This window comes from Anser brachyrhynchus (genome assembly GCF_964034855.1).
Source record: "Anser brachyrhynchus genome assembly, chromosome: 1".
NCBI classification, from domain to species: Eukaryota; Metazoa; Chordata; class Aves; order Anseriformes; family Anatidae; genus Anser; species Anser brachyrhynchus.
This window is the reverse complement of record NC_137694.1, coordinates 51,224,345-51,239,359: the sequence shown is the minus strand read 5'-3', so window position 1 is coordinate 51,239,359 and position 15,015 is coordinate 51,224,345. Positions and strand designations below refer to the sequence as shown.

At 39.3% G+C, this 15,015-nt stretch overlaps 1 protein-coding gene across 9 annotated transcripts in view; it reads right to left on the bottom strand.

Moving 5' to 3' along the window:
* Positions 1 to 15,015, bottom strand: part of MGAT4C (MGAT4 family member C) — a 412,384-nt gene that overhangs the window by 272,723 nt on the left and 124,646 nt on the right. The gene's annotated exons all lie outside the window — the stretch shown is intronic.

Here is a 15,015-nt window from a genome sequence, read left to right as displayed (position 1 = left end):
CACATCATAATAGGCTGCATATTTTTTTTCCAAATACATTTCTTAAAAGAAATAAATTTTGTAATTACCCTGGCATCAGAACTACTATTTAGGAGAGAGAGGATGGACTATTGATACACAGAGTTTCTTGCTTTGCTTTGTTCTGTTTTACCATCAAATTTAACAATAAAGAGTAAACAATTGAGAAAGACAAAGGAAAAGAAAAATAAATCCTCTTAATTCTTTGAATGAGTATTCAAACGAGTTGAAATGGAAGAGAATTATAAAAAATAGAAAGGCTTCACCAATTTCTTCTGGGAGAGAAAAGAACACATAAAAGCTTGTTTTGGACCAGAACTAGATCTAATCATTCTTTACCTTATAGAATGAAAAAAAAAAAAAAAAAACAAAAAAAAAACAAACCAACAGTTACACAATTTCAGCAGGGATTATTAGGCAGGCACTGTCTTAAAAATGAAAAACCTAAATCCAAAATAATCCCTGATTCTTAATAAAAGTTACCACACAGCTTTTGTAAAAGACAATTTTGGACTAGCCAAAATATTATCATCGTCTTAGTTGTTCTTATGTACAAGCCACAGACTGAACTGAATACTAGAGGTGAATACTAGAGGTCAGACTATTAAATTTTGTATGAAATATATATATATATCTTACAGATAGTTTGCAACTGAAAACAATGTAGTTTACTGAACTTAAATGCACTCAGGATGTCTTATTCTATCATTTTCTTCAATTAAAGGAAAATGAGTAGCATCAAAGAAACATGAGAGTTTAGGGACAGGAAACATTAATTCTTTTACATTTCAAATTTCTTCATATATTAGGTAATCCTACTTTTATAAATTCTTAAATTTATAACCTAGTTTTTAGTATTCAGAACTGTTTGGAGATCTAAATGAGAGCATGTTGATCCACCACCACATCTCCCCCTAGACATGAATAGCCTGCCTTGTAGCAGCACTGCTCTGTTCCTGACATTCCATTGAGAGTTTTCATAAACTGCAGGGAAATTTTTTCTTAATATAAAACTGATTACAAAGTAAAGATGATATAAAACCAGCCGAATTATGTTTTGACAAGAATCGCAGGGAAACAGTAAGTGGTTCTCAAACCTGTAGTGCAGTGCTCCTTGCATCATAGGAATTTTTGAGCCAGCTTTCTCTCACATCATCCTTCATCATAACTCTCCCACTCCCTCTGCTTTTCACTAGGCTAATGATGACTATGTGCATTTTGAGGAGAGGATTTTTTTTTCTATGGAGTGTTTGTGATGTACTCATTAAAGTAATATCTTTCAAAATATTAAAACCTTTTGAAAAACTTTGAATTTGAAATTTTCATGCTTTGCCTTTCTACCCAAACACTACGAAGAAAAGCTGGATCAGAGATTTTCAAAAATGTTTCCTTCCATGCTTAGTGAGTCTACATTAGTTTTTTAGTTCAGAACAGGAATTTTATTTTGAAGTGATCACGCCCACTTACTGCACTTTGGTTCAGATGACATAAAAAGTGGATTTTTTTTTTTTTTTATGATGCTGCATCAAACAATGTGTTCTAAGACCACACCTAGTAACTTCCAACCTGTCAGTCATTCTAGTGGAGAAGACAACATAGTATGACATAAAACTACCGAAAGAGTTCATAGTGATGACATCAGCTCCTCTATACTATTGCTGTTTTCTTTTGTTTGTTTGTTTGTTTGTTTTTGTCCTAGATATCTATTCCTTTTGGTCTGAAAAGTGATTCCTTTGGGATGAAACACCCCCTTGCAAGTAATTTGAGGAAAAGTAATCCTCTTAGACTGCATTGTAATTCAAAAACACTCCCCATTGAACAACTATTGCTGTATCATTTACAAAGCAAGCAATATTTCCTTTCATTTAAGGATACCTTTTCACGTTATGTTTTATATGATTTATTGGAATACACAGCAAGGTATTAAATTAATCCTTACTATTTTCAGAAGAGCAGAGAATAAAGTTCTCAGTTCACCTATTGCATAAATTTAAGATGTGGAAGGAAGTGTCAAATTATGTCAAACAGTGCAGTTATAACTTTAAATTTTACTTTCTCTAAAATCCAAACCACTCAAAGATATTAAAACAAACGTGAATACATGAGCAAAAAGAAAAACTATCAGGGCTTAGTTTCTTCAGTAGTCTATACTTTACAATGGCTGGTAGTCAATAGGGGGAATAGAAGTTGGAAAAAAAAAGAAAATGTGTTCCAAAGAATTGTTCCCAGAGCTCCACTAATATAATTAATAACATAGGTATGTACAGACAAAAATGAAGGAGAGGAATACTATTGTATAACATTTGTCTTATATAATATTTGGGAGGAAAAACCCTTCTGTGACAGAAATCTTGACAGACACTATCATAAACCTTGAAAGAACCTGTTAACATTTTTTGTGTCCAGAGGAAAACATATAATGATACACCTAGATTCTGAAAAATTACTTCAACACAAGTAAAAGAATGGTATTTATTATAAGGTGACTGGATTAACAATAAGTTTCACCTTTTTATCAGGCACACTAGGGTAGATGTTTGTTTCTGAATAGTTATCGATCTATGTCACATTTGGACTTGATGATCTTGGAGGTCTTTTCCAACCTAAGTAATTCTATGATTCTATGATTCTATGTCTGGTGCTTGTCCACACAGCATTCTAGAGTCCCTTGTCATTTAAGGATTGTACTAGATAAAGAAGAATAAGACATTTCAGATAGAACCCAGAGTTTTCCTTCTGAGACCTCTTATTCCCTGTAAGAAATCTGTAACACTGGATCATTCAAGATATTTCTTCTTATGAGGTGCCTTTTGGCATCACTTGAAGTACATCACTTTTCTACCAAATGTTTTAGTTCTGAAGATTATCATATGGCCATCAATTGCACTGAATCTTACAATTGGATCACAAAGTTGTTACAGATTTCAAAACAAATCCCAAAGCCTCTTTGCCACATTTTCTTTTCTTCAATTGTGTAAGAGCTATTCCAGAAGCATTCCTTCTTTACCTTGGATAGTACAAAGCTTTTTAAATGAACTGTCTTAGGTTTGTTTGCCAGTCTCTGGGGAACTGAAGCACAAACGACTCTGATTCCAAATCAACCTTTCAAACAACAGTAGGAGAACATTAGCAGATGTGTGTATATGAACACATTGCAGCCAAGATAGAGTAGCTCATATAGTGCTAATGCCCCTGAAAAGATAACGCACTCGAGTGATCCTCCATTAAAATGACACTGATTGAGAAAAAACTTCAATCATCTGAGCAGCTACTCAAAACAAAATAAATGAGTCCTTTCTTTTAAAATGCAAGCAATACTTGAAAATGTGTTTTTTGTTGTTGTTACTGTTGTCAAATATCACAAATACCACCATTTAGAAGCATGTTAAGTAGGTTACATATATTACATATATTAATATATTACATACAATATAACTGCAGAAACAGTAACCTAAACTGTGTGATACTTAGAGGCAATGGTCCATGAAGGCTGAATTCATGAATGGGAATAGAATGTGTCCCCGGAAAGGGACAAACTGATGTATTTGCTGACACCATACGAAAGATCTGTCGCTTGAAATATGAAGGTGAAAGAAAAGTCAGGCATGTAGGAAATGAATATATAATAAGAGACATGAGAACAATCTTTTCAGAGAGTCAGGTCATTAAGGTAACAGGAATGACCTTGTGGAGTAACAGATGGATGAGAGGCTACAGCTGTAGATATAACAGGAGGAAGACATGAAACTGCCAAGGCTTCAGTCTGCTCAGTTGTTCAACTATTTGTTGTCTGAAAGGAGCGGTGGCAGTACAGAAAAAAAGAAAACTAGAGAAAGATGTCAGGGAAGGAGAAAGAGTTCTTTCTCAAGGGGACACTGCAACCAAGTAAAATCAGAAATAGATATGAGAAGTCCATATGTCAGTAAAAAAAATGTATCCTGCACAAGTGAGAGAGTAACAGTTAAACATTTCTGAAGAAGGTAATACAGGAGATATTTTTGTAAAATGTGAATAGTCATAAAATGATAAAGATGAGATATAAGAACATAAGCATAGACAGGCACTTTTAGGAGAGGGAAAAAAACAAAGAGAGATGAAATGGGATCAGGAATCATGATCAGCAGAATGCCAATTATTGGTGTAATACTAGTTTAATGAAGAGAAGGCATTTAAAAAGCAAAAGAAGCAAAATTTTACCAGTATAAATTGTGAAGTAATGGAAGATATCAGTGAAGGAAAAGTCAGAATTAGAAAAAGAATGTCAGAAACAGTCTCAGAGAAGTGAACTTCCAGGAAAGATGAGTGATCAGCAATGTTAAAAGAAGCAGGGGAAAAAAACAAACAAATAAACAAGACAAAAAAAAAAAACAGTAAAAGGAATGAAACAGAGTTGACAGAAAAAGTAGATATTTATTTTCCTTGGGGCATTTTAGTTAGCCTAAAGACATTTAGCATTCTAATGTAATGTGATGCATGACAGCAATAATAAAATAAAATATCACTGACCCATATCAGTTGACATAATCCAGTACAGCTCTGCTGTTACCAATGGAACCACTATGATTCATACTATGTGAATGTCAGGTGCATAAAATGAAAGCAGTCAAGTTCATAGAATCGTAGAATGTCTTGGGTTGGAAGGGACCTTAAAGATCTTCTAGTTCCAAACCCCCTACCATGGTCAGGGATGCTACCCACTAGATCAAGTTGCCCAGGGCCCCATCCACAACTTCTCTGGGCAATCTGTTCCAGTCCCTCACCACCCTCATAGTGAAGAGTTTCCTCCTAATATCTAATCTAATGTCCCCTCTTTTAGTTTAAAACCATTCCCCCTTGTCATATCATTATCTGCCTGAGCAAAAAGTTGTTCTCCATCTTTTTTATAAGCCCCCAATAAATAAAGGCCTCCATGAGGTCTCCCTGGAGCCTTCTTTTCTCCAGGCTGAATATCCCCACTTCTCTCAGCCTTGATTCATAGGAGAGGTGCTCCTTTGATCAACTCCAACCTCTGGACCTGCTGTAAACCACATCTTGTGCTGGGGGACCCAGACCTTGATGCAATACTCCAGGTGGGGCCTCAAGAGGGCAGAGCAGAGTGGGATAATCACCTCCCTTGACCTGCTGGCCATTCCTCTTTTGATACAGCCCAGGATACAACTGGCCTTCTGGGCTGCAAGCACACACTGTTGGCTCATGTTGAGCTTTTTGTCCAACACAACCCCAAGTCTTTATCCACAAGGCTGCTTTCAATGAATTCTCCACCCAGTCTGTACTCACGTCTGGGATTGCCCTAACCCAGGTGCAGCACCTTGCGCTTGGACTTGTTGAACCTCATTGGGCCCACTTCTCAGGCTTGTCCAGCTTTCTTTGGATGGCTTCCCTTTCTTCTGTTGTATCAACTGCACCTTGGTGTCATCTGCAAACTTGTTGAGGGTGTACTTGATCCCAGTGTCTATATTGATGATAAAGATATTAAACAGCGCTAGTCCCAAGACAGACACCTGAGGGACACCAGTCATCACCACCTTCCACCTGGATATAGAGCTGTTGACTGCAACTGTCTGCATGCGACCATCCAGCCACTTCCTTATCCACTGAATGGTCCATCCTTCAAATCTCTCTCTCCAATTTTGAGATCAGGATGTCATGTAGAACTGTGTCAAAGGCTTTACAGAAATTCATGTAGATGACATTGATCAGCCTTCCCTTGCCAACTGATGCAGTCACTCCATTGTAGAAGGCCACCAGATTAGTCAGGCAGGATTTGCCCTTGGTGAAGCCATGCTGGCTGTCTCGGATCACCTCTTTGTCTTCCATGTGCCTTGGCATTGCTTCCAGGAGGATCTTTTCCATAATCTTACCAGGCACACAGGTGAGGTTCACTCACCTCAGGTGAGGTTTGTGGTTCCCTAGGTCTTCCTTTCTACCCTTTTTAAAAATGGAGTGATGTTTTCCTTTTTCCAGTCACCAGGGACTTCACCTGACTGCCAGGACTTTTAAAACATGACGGAGAGTGGCTTGGCAACTACATCAGCCAGTTCCCTCAGTACCCTGGGATGTATGTCATGATGTCCCATCGAATTGTACCAGTTGAAATACAAACTACTTGTTACAGTATTTGAAAAGAATGATTTTGTGCCTTCCCTCCCCTATTTTCCCCATCCTCCCTCACAGAGAAATGATGTTCCAAGTTTTGATTTAGTCATGCGGTAACAAATAAACAGAAAACATTTGCTAGAATGCACTAGAATATTTATGCATCATGTACCAATCCAGATAACCGACATTTTTTTGTGTTGTATTTAGAAATAAATTTTTTTGTTTTTTGTTTTTTTTAAATCATTTTCAGAGGAAATAATTTATTCAAATAAATTCATAAAATCAGTACGTATCTGTATTTTGTTCAACAGATGACCTCATCAAACAGTAAGCTACATTCTGCTGCCCAGTGTAAGCAGAAGTTGGAAAAGATCAAAAAATTCCATTCATTGTTACTAAGGAGAATTTTGTAACACAGAAATGTGTTCTTAAGAACAGGTTATACATATGTCTCCCTAGCAAACCAAGAAGTGATCAGATATTTCTAAAATTCTGTAGACTATTCCTCTAGCTGTTTCTATCTTAAAGTTTAGACTTTGTTGTGGAGTAATTGTCAAAAGTAACTAGGAAAATTAAACTAATATTCACATTTTAAAGAAAATGTATAGCACTGGAGAAGCTTCCAGGGTGGAGTAAAGCTGCATTACCTGAGCATTCCCCAGGCTTCCAACCTTAGATGCTATCGCACTAGGGGAACCTGGTGTGCTGACTCTAAGGAATAGTACGGAGTGTAGAGTGGAGTGGCTAGGCTCTGTGACGAGAGGGGGGACTTGATTATTCTTGTGCACACTGAGACCGATAAGCTGCACATTTGCTACCTTGAGCCAACGACCTGCCATGTTTCTGAAAAAATGCTGTACTCTATTGAACTTTTGCTCGTTATTAATATCATTATAATACCAAAACACACCTCCATCCCAAAAGCTACTCGCCCCACTGCGACCACCCCTCACTGAGCATGCACTCTGAATTTCGCTGAGCCTATATCTTTAAACTAAAGCAAGAAAACTTTTCACCAATCATAACCAAAATATGCTTGACTACAGTCACTCAAGTTCCACCTAAAAGATAGAAAATAATATAAATTGGCGAAAGAGAGAGGGGATGTCAGGGGAGATACCATCATGAGTGAAGATACCATAATGAAGGATACCTTCTGACTTCTGGGATCAGTCGATAGGCTGAGTCTCACTTCACCCTCATTGGGATGCCTTTGGGTAAGATTTGAACACTTGAGACCGTGTGTCTCCTCAGAAACTTAGAAATCTCTATAGAATCTTTGTGCCTTTTAACGCGTTAATATCCAGACTGTGTACCTGTTTATTTCATGCATGCTAGCTTGGTTTTGCTGACAGTGAATTTATCGCCGGCAGTCCAAAGAACCTGTGCACCTGTTGCTGTAATAAATTGCACTTAATTGCATTGTTCCTAGCCGTGATAGTTCTCGTTGAACACAACTAGGGTGAGGGTGTGTTACATTGTTGGTGAATCCGTGACCACGATAATTCAGCACCCTGAATGCGACTGGACCCATATTGTTTAATACATTATTGGTGAACATGTGACTGTGATAGTTCAGTACCCTGAATCTGACCAGACCTGTTAACAGTTAATCAGTTACACCCCTTAATGTGACACTTGTTCAAAATACCTAGTCACATATACACCTATGTTAGTATTCTTCTCCACTGATTTCTGAATTTTTGTAATTCTATTTTAACATGTTCTAATTTAGGGATGATTGTCATGTGAATGTTTTCCAAAGCAAAAGACTCACATCAGAAGAAACAAAACATTACACAGCAACAGGCCCTTGCCACAAAAAAAAAAAAAAAGCACAAAAGCACAGTGGTATTCCTGTCAAAGCATTGCCAGGAGTTTGAGGGAGGTGATCTTTCCTCTTTATTCAGCAACGGTGAAGCCATATCTCAAGAGAGACATGGACATATTGGAGAAAGTCCAAAAGAGGGCCACGAAGGAAATTTTCCATGGAGGAAATTCTTCACTCAGAGGGTGGAGAGGCACTGGAACAGATTGCCCAGAGAGTCTGTGGATGCCCCATCCCTGGATGTGTTCAAGACCAGGTTGGATGAAGCCCTAGGCAACCTGGTCTAGTGGGTGGCATCTCTGCCCATGGCAGGGGGGTTGGAACTGCATGATCTTTAAGGTCCCTTCCAACCTGAGCCATTCTATGATTCTGTGATGATTCTATGAAGGAACTGAAGCATCCCTCCAATAAGGAAAGGCTGAGAGAGCTGGGACTGTTTAGCATAGACAAGACTCAAGGAAATCTCATCAATTTATACAAATACCTGAAGAGAGGGTATAAAGAAGATGGAACCAGGCTCTTTTCAGGGGTGTCCAGTGCCAGGGCAATAGACACAAACTAGAACAGGGGAGGTTCTGTCTGAACGTCAGGAAAAACTCTTATGCTATGAGGATGCCTGAGCACTGGCACAGATTTCTCAGAGAGGCGTTGCAGTGTCCATCCACTGCAGAGCAGTATGATTGGGCCACATGACCTCCTGAAGTCTCTTCTAACATCAACTATTCTGTGATTCTGTGAAAATGGGGAAACTACCACATACTGGAGAAAACAAACAAATGATTTTTGTCTCTTCTGAACTGTGGTGCAACAGGACTAGTAAGCAATTCTATCACACACACACAAAAAGTACAAATTATGAGTATAAAACAAATTCATGGGCTTGTCAATTCAGTGAATTACTACATTAACTACTACTACTAATAATAATAATAAGCCTTTGCAATATCTTTTTATTAACATTCCAATAATAATGCCACAACCTGAAATTACAGGGATTTTCCCATTTGCAAACATTTTATATTTAAGTACAAAATCATAAAAAAGTGTCATAAGGACGGCAAATTCTTTCCCTTCGAGTATCCGTTACTACAAGACATTAGTGTAAGGGAGCTTAATTGTAGTGCATTTAAATTATTCACATTAGTTTCATTGAATAGACTAGATCCAATCTAAGAATAGTGAAAACTTGCAATAGGTTAGTGAAATAAAAGCAAGAACACATGCTGGAAGTAGAGTGTTAAAACTGTAAACTTCTAATCGTTATGCCTGATAGTGGGTAGTCATGAAGTATGAAATAACTTACTTTTGAGTTAATCCAAGTAAGATAGAGGCACTCAGAGCTTTGAAATATCATAGCAAAGACATCAGGTGAACAGAAAGAGGAAGCCCAAAGGTATGTTCAGTCTCAAAAAGTCTTGAAAAATTGGTTAAGATCAGCTTAGCTAAACATTGCTTTCTCACTCATTTTATACCTATTGATTGCAAACCTTTTCTCTTTTGTTCAAAATGCTGAAACAAAAATGTCAGAAATGTGCACCACATATCACTGGGGTGAAAAGAAATGTATCTACATCTACATCATCTACATCCACATACACCTACACACGTAGAATTAACACCTATTTTTTGTCATTTTCGTGAACGTTCCACAATAGTTTTCATATGCAAGCACTGAGCAGGAGTCCGTTAAGAAAAGATATGTGCTTTGGGATATATCTCAATGAAAGTTTTGTTTTCATGATTTTAGTATAGAAACAAAGGCAGATAACTGCACGATTGTATCTTTACAAACTTCAAAATTCATCCTGGGAAATTTCAGACACAATTATGTTTGGTATTTCTTCAAGATCCTCTTGGCTATTTTGAGAAAATGTCTTTCCTTACTAACTTCATTAGTTATTTAGGTTGCTGACACTAGTTCTGAATAATTTCATTTCACATATTTTCCATCATTGTAGTAAAATGGCAAAAAGATTTTTGCAGCCCCACTCATCTATAATATCACAAGGGTTATTTATTTGAAAAGTATACATGCTTGTCTTCTGGTCTCAAGAATTATCAGTGAAAATGTCTGAAATACCAAGAACAAATAACAAGAAAAAATACTGGATAGAACGTCATTAACCATAACCAACTATTAAGACTGATCACAGATTGCTACTGTCTAGGTTCTTCATGCATACCTCCTTGAGAATGCTTTAAAATTGTTTAGTTTTATAATAATTTATAATAAATAATATAATTTATAATAAATAATTTATTTCATGAACACAACTGTGACTTCTACTAAAACACATTTTGCTCTATGAAAAACCTGTGATATGAAAAATTACATGATTACTCACTACATACAAACTCAGACAGAGGGACACAAACATATGGTCAAGTATGTTTGGAAAAACAAAACAAAAAACACACACACACAAAATGCTCCTCTTGATGAGCTGCACTGCAGGAGAGCAGAGGATACTGTTCTGTTCTCAAACATCCTACTTAGGCAGACAGATTGACTCTGAATGTGAGGCCCTGTTGCACACACTGTATAGAAATGCACAGAAAAGAGCAATGTTTAGCCCCTTTACTTACATTCTAAGAGCCACAAAAACAAAACAAAACAAAACAAAAACAAACAAACAAAACAACTTTTCTAAATCACCAGTTCTGCTATATCATTTCTTTATCAAGCATATGCCATCAGTAAAAATGAATGTATTCTGCTGTATGGGAAAAGTTATACCATGTTATACAGATATTTTAGCCTGCCGATGTTGGTAACATTTTCCTTTCTACTTCACTGTGTTCAATATAAAACTAATGAAGTCCAACATAATATGGAAATATAAGAACTAAGCAATACAAATAAAATGGTTCAGAAACTATAAGAAGATGAGAGCTTAAGGTTAATAGTAGTGATTATTTAAATAAATTTTATTTCTTCCCAGTGCAAAGTAAGGAAGAAGCCAAGCTGATTCAAATTTCAGGTAATTTTGTATAAATTGATATGTAAATTAGCTGTAGCCCTCTGGTTCTTGAAAAGTTGCCAGTGTGGCCTTTGTGTTGTAAAGGTTGTAATCCATTAATCCATTGAGTTAGACAAAGGAAGCAAGACACAGTATAAGTGAAAGCCAGAATAATAAACATATTTTTCACTCATTTCCTCATTGTACTCCTTAGTTGTTCAATATCACCTGACTGATATTAGTGGTAGGTATTAGCACTCTGTTCCATAACTACTTCCAGGTCTTTGTACATACAGAGAGGTCTATAATCTAGTAATCAGCCTGATTACTTTTTCTTTCATTACACTAATATGTCTTGCCAATACTACCAGCACAGAACTTTTGCCTCTTTCTCCAACAAACACTATACATTTTTCACCCCAAACTGGAAAGCTGTTCCTGTCTATTGCCAGCTCTTTCCATTGTATTCCTGCCCTTTAAATTCCATTTTTTAAAGGCCTATATCAGAAATGATTTAAAAGAAAATATATACATAGTTCTATCTAAATGCAGTTTACCTCTCCTTAGTCTACTGTTCCAGTCAGCAGGGTGCAGCAAGGACCTCGCCCAGAGGACAGGGAGACTCCTGTGGAAACTTGTCTCCAAGGGAGGCATCTCCCCGATGCTGATTGTCCACCCCTTATCCAACTCATGTCCTGGGGTGCATCAGGCACAGCACTGGTAGCCAGCAATGCAAAGGGATTCTCCCAGTCTGCTCTGTGCTGGTGCAGCCTCACCTCAAGTACTGTGTGTTGTTTGGGGCAATATGATATAAGGACATAAAATATTACAGAGTGTCTGAAGAAGGTCTATGAGGATGGGGAGAGGGATGTGAGGCTCTGAGAGGGTGAGAGATTTAAAGAGGGAGAGAGCAATTTGGAGAGAGATTTTGAGAGAGGGTGAGAGATTTTGAGCGGGAGGGAGATTTTGAGAGAGGGAGACAGGCTTCGAGAGAGACACTTTGAGGAAGAGAGTTTTGAGGGAGAGGTTTTGAGAGACAGATTTTGAGAGAGATTTTGAGAGCACACAAAATAGATTTTTTGAGAGAGAGAGATTTTGCGGGAGAGAGATTTTGAGAGAGAGAGGGAGATTTTGAGAGAGAATTCTGGGAGAGCGCGAGAGGTTTTGAGAAAGAAAATTTGAGAGTGCAAGAGTGATTTTTAGAGAGATTTTGAGAGAGAGAGATTTTGAGAGAACGTGAGAGGGATTTTGAGAGAGTGTGAGAGAGATTTTTGAGAGAGAGAGATTTTGCCTCTCAAACTGTGTTGGCCCTTGGATGACTACAGGCTTTGAACCCTGGAGACAACTTCATCAGCAGACTGGTGTGACCCCATCTTCTTTGGCAGAGGGACAGTCAGCAGCAGCCACAGAACCTTCAAATGTAGAAGGGCCTAGATGAAGCCTTCTGCAATAGATAGCTTTATGAAATTTTATACAACTTTTATGTGAAAAGAATGCATTTCAGGAGCCTCTAAATGTATAGAAGACTCTGGATAAGTGGAACTTGTAATCCTTCAACAGCTAGAATTAATGGTTAAACAGTTGGAGAGGGGACCTTTCAGTTTTTGTCCCTGATAGAACACATGAGAAATACTGATGAGACTGTCCAGGTATGGGAAACATATGAAGCTCTTCTCTGTACTTTACTGGTGCGTGGGTGGTGTTGACAAGCTCCAAATTTCACTGTTGTGCCTACTCGAGGATATTCATGATTACATAAACCATGATTTGGGAGGCTTCCCAGAAAGGATGCATAACAGCTCAGTTCAGCATCCCCAGGCTCAAAGGAGATGCTGGCAAGATATTCAAAGGACTTGTGATATTGGAGATACGATAGCCCAGCACCACTGTCTATACTAAAGCCCACATCATGACATTATTTGCATGCTACATGGCTGTAAAATGATTTTGTTCTCATGAGTGCAAAATGGTTTCACATAACAGATCAGACAACAATTTCCTCAACATTTTCTTAATTATAGGTGCCAGATGTGTCTTGTACTGCCTCTGTGAAAAGGAGATGAGACATTTTATCCAGACTAGAAGAGCAAAGACCAGTTTGTTTGGGAGCTGTACACTCATGTCCACATAATCTGCAAATACTCATGACACCTAGAATAGCACTTGTATGTGTTTTTGTTGTAAGAAATAGTTAAAAGTCAAGGAGAAGATTAAATATGGCAACAAGAATGTGGCTGCACATCAATGCCTTTAGTTTTTGACCTCATTGCAAAGATAATGAATTGTGACATTTCCTTGAAGTCTTGAGTGGCGGTGCACTGGATCTTCAGAGATATCAAAAGAGGACACCAGGAACAACTAGTCCCCTGAAAAAGGGAAACATGAATGTGTGGCTGTAATGGGTGCCAAGGTTTCGGTAGTGGGGAGCTGCAGGTGTGGCCTCTGTGAGCAGAGCCCAGCAACTGCCCCATGTTAGATCAGAGCCAGTTTCATCGGGCTCCAAAGGGACCTGCTGCTGGCCAGAGCCAAGGCAGTAAGCGATCTTGTTTGAGTCTCTGTGAGAGAATATTTAAGAAAAGGAAAATTGCTGCACAGCAGCAGCTGGGAGATCAAGGAGTAAGAAACAGCCCTGCAGACACCAAGGTCAGTGATCAAGGAGAGCAGGAGATGCTCCAGGAGCCAGAGCTGAAGTTCCCCTGCAGCCTGTGGAGAGGCCCCTGGTGGAGCAGGCTGTCCCCCTGCAGCCCATGGGTCCCACACGGAGCAGATCTCCACGCTGCAGCCCGTGGAAGAGCTGACAGTGGAGCTGGTGGATCTGACCTGACAGAGAATCACAGAATCACAGAATTGAAGGGGTTGGAAGGGACCTCGAAAGATCATCGGGTCCAACCCCCCTGCCAAAGCAGGCTCCTTAGAGCAGGCTGCCCAGGTAGGTGTCCAGATGGGCCTTGAATATCTCCAGACAGGGAGACTCCACAACCTCCCTAGGTAGCCTGTTCCAGTGCTCTGTCGCCCTCACCGTGAAGAAGTTCTTTCGCATGCTGGTGTGGAACTTCCTGTGCTCTATCTTGTGGCCATTGCCCCTTGTCCTATCCCCACAAACCACTGAGAAGAGGTTGGCCAAATTGCTCTGTCTCCCACACCTCAGGTATTTATACACATTGATAAGATCCCCTCTCAGTCTTCTTTTCTCCAGGCTGAACAGACCCAGGTCTCGCAGCCTTTCCTCAGAGGCTGCAGCCGATGGAGAGTCCCCCCAGGAGCAGGCACTGAGCCAGAGCTGCAGCCCATGGACAGGAGCCCATGAAGGAGCAGGGTGTCTGGGGGGAACTGCCACCCATGGGGGGCCTGTGTTGGAGCAGTTTGTTCCTGACGGATGGACCCTATGGTATGGACCCATGTTGGAGCAGTTCTTGAAGAGCTGCTGCCTGTGGAAAGCCCACACAGGATCAGTTCAGGATGACAACCTGTGGCAGGGACCTCACACCGGGCAGGGGCAGAGAGTGACCATGAAGAAACGGCAGAAATGAAGCATTAGGGACTGACCGCAGCGCCCATTCCCTGTTCTCTTGGGCTGGTTGAGGGGAGGATGTATGAGAGGGTGAATGTGTGGGGGAGATGTTGTTAGATTGTTTTTAGTTTCTTGTTGCTCTAGCTTTTATCAATGGGTAATAAATGACATTAATCTCCCTGTGCTGAGTCTGTTTTGCCTGTGACAATAGTTGTTGAGTGATCTCCCTGTCCTTATTTCAACCCTTGAGCCCTTTTCATCATATTTTCTCCCCCTTTCCCTTTGAGGAGGGGGAGTTAGAGATCACTTGTGGTGGAGCTCAGCTGCCCAGCTGGGTAAAACCACCACAGTGGCTTATAACGAAAGACAAGAGGAAGGCTGAATAGATAAGGAAGGAACAACAGGAGTCACTAAGGAGGTTGGGGTCAATAGCTAATATGAAGTTATATGTGCCATTTTTTATATAAGTTCTCCATAGTGTGGGCTGGTCAACTGATGTCTTCAAAACCTTCTGTTAGCTTGTGTATATTAGCACATTCCAGAAGATTTCACCTAGTCTTTGATCCCAACACTTTTTTTCCTATTAGAGTCACTCCTTA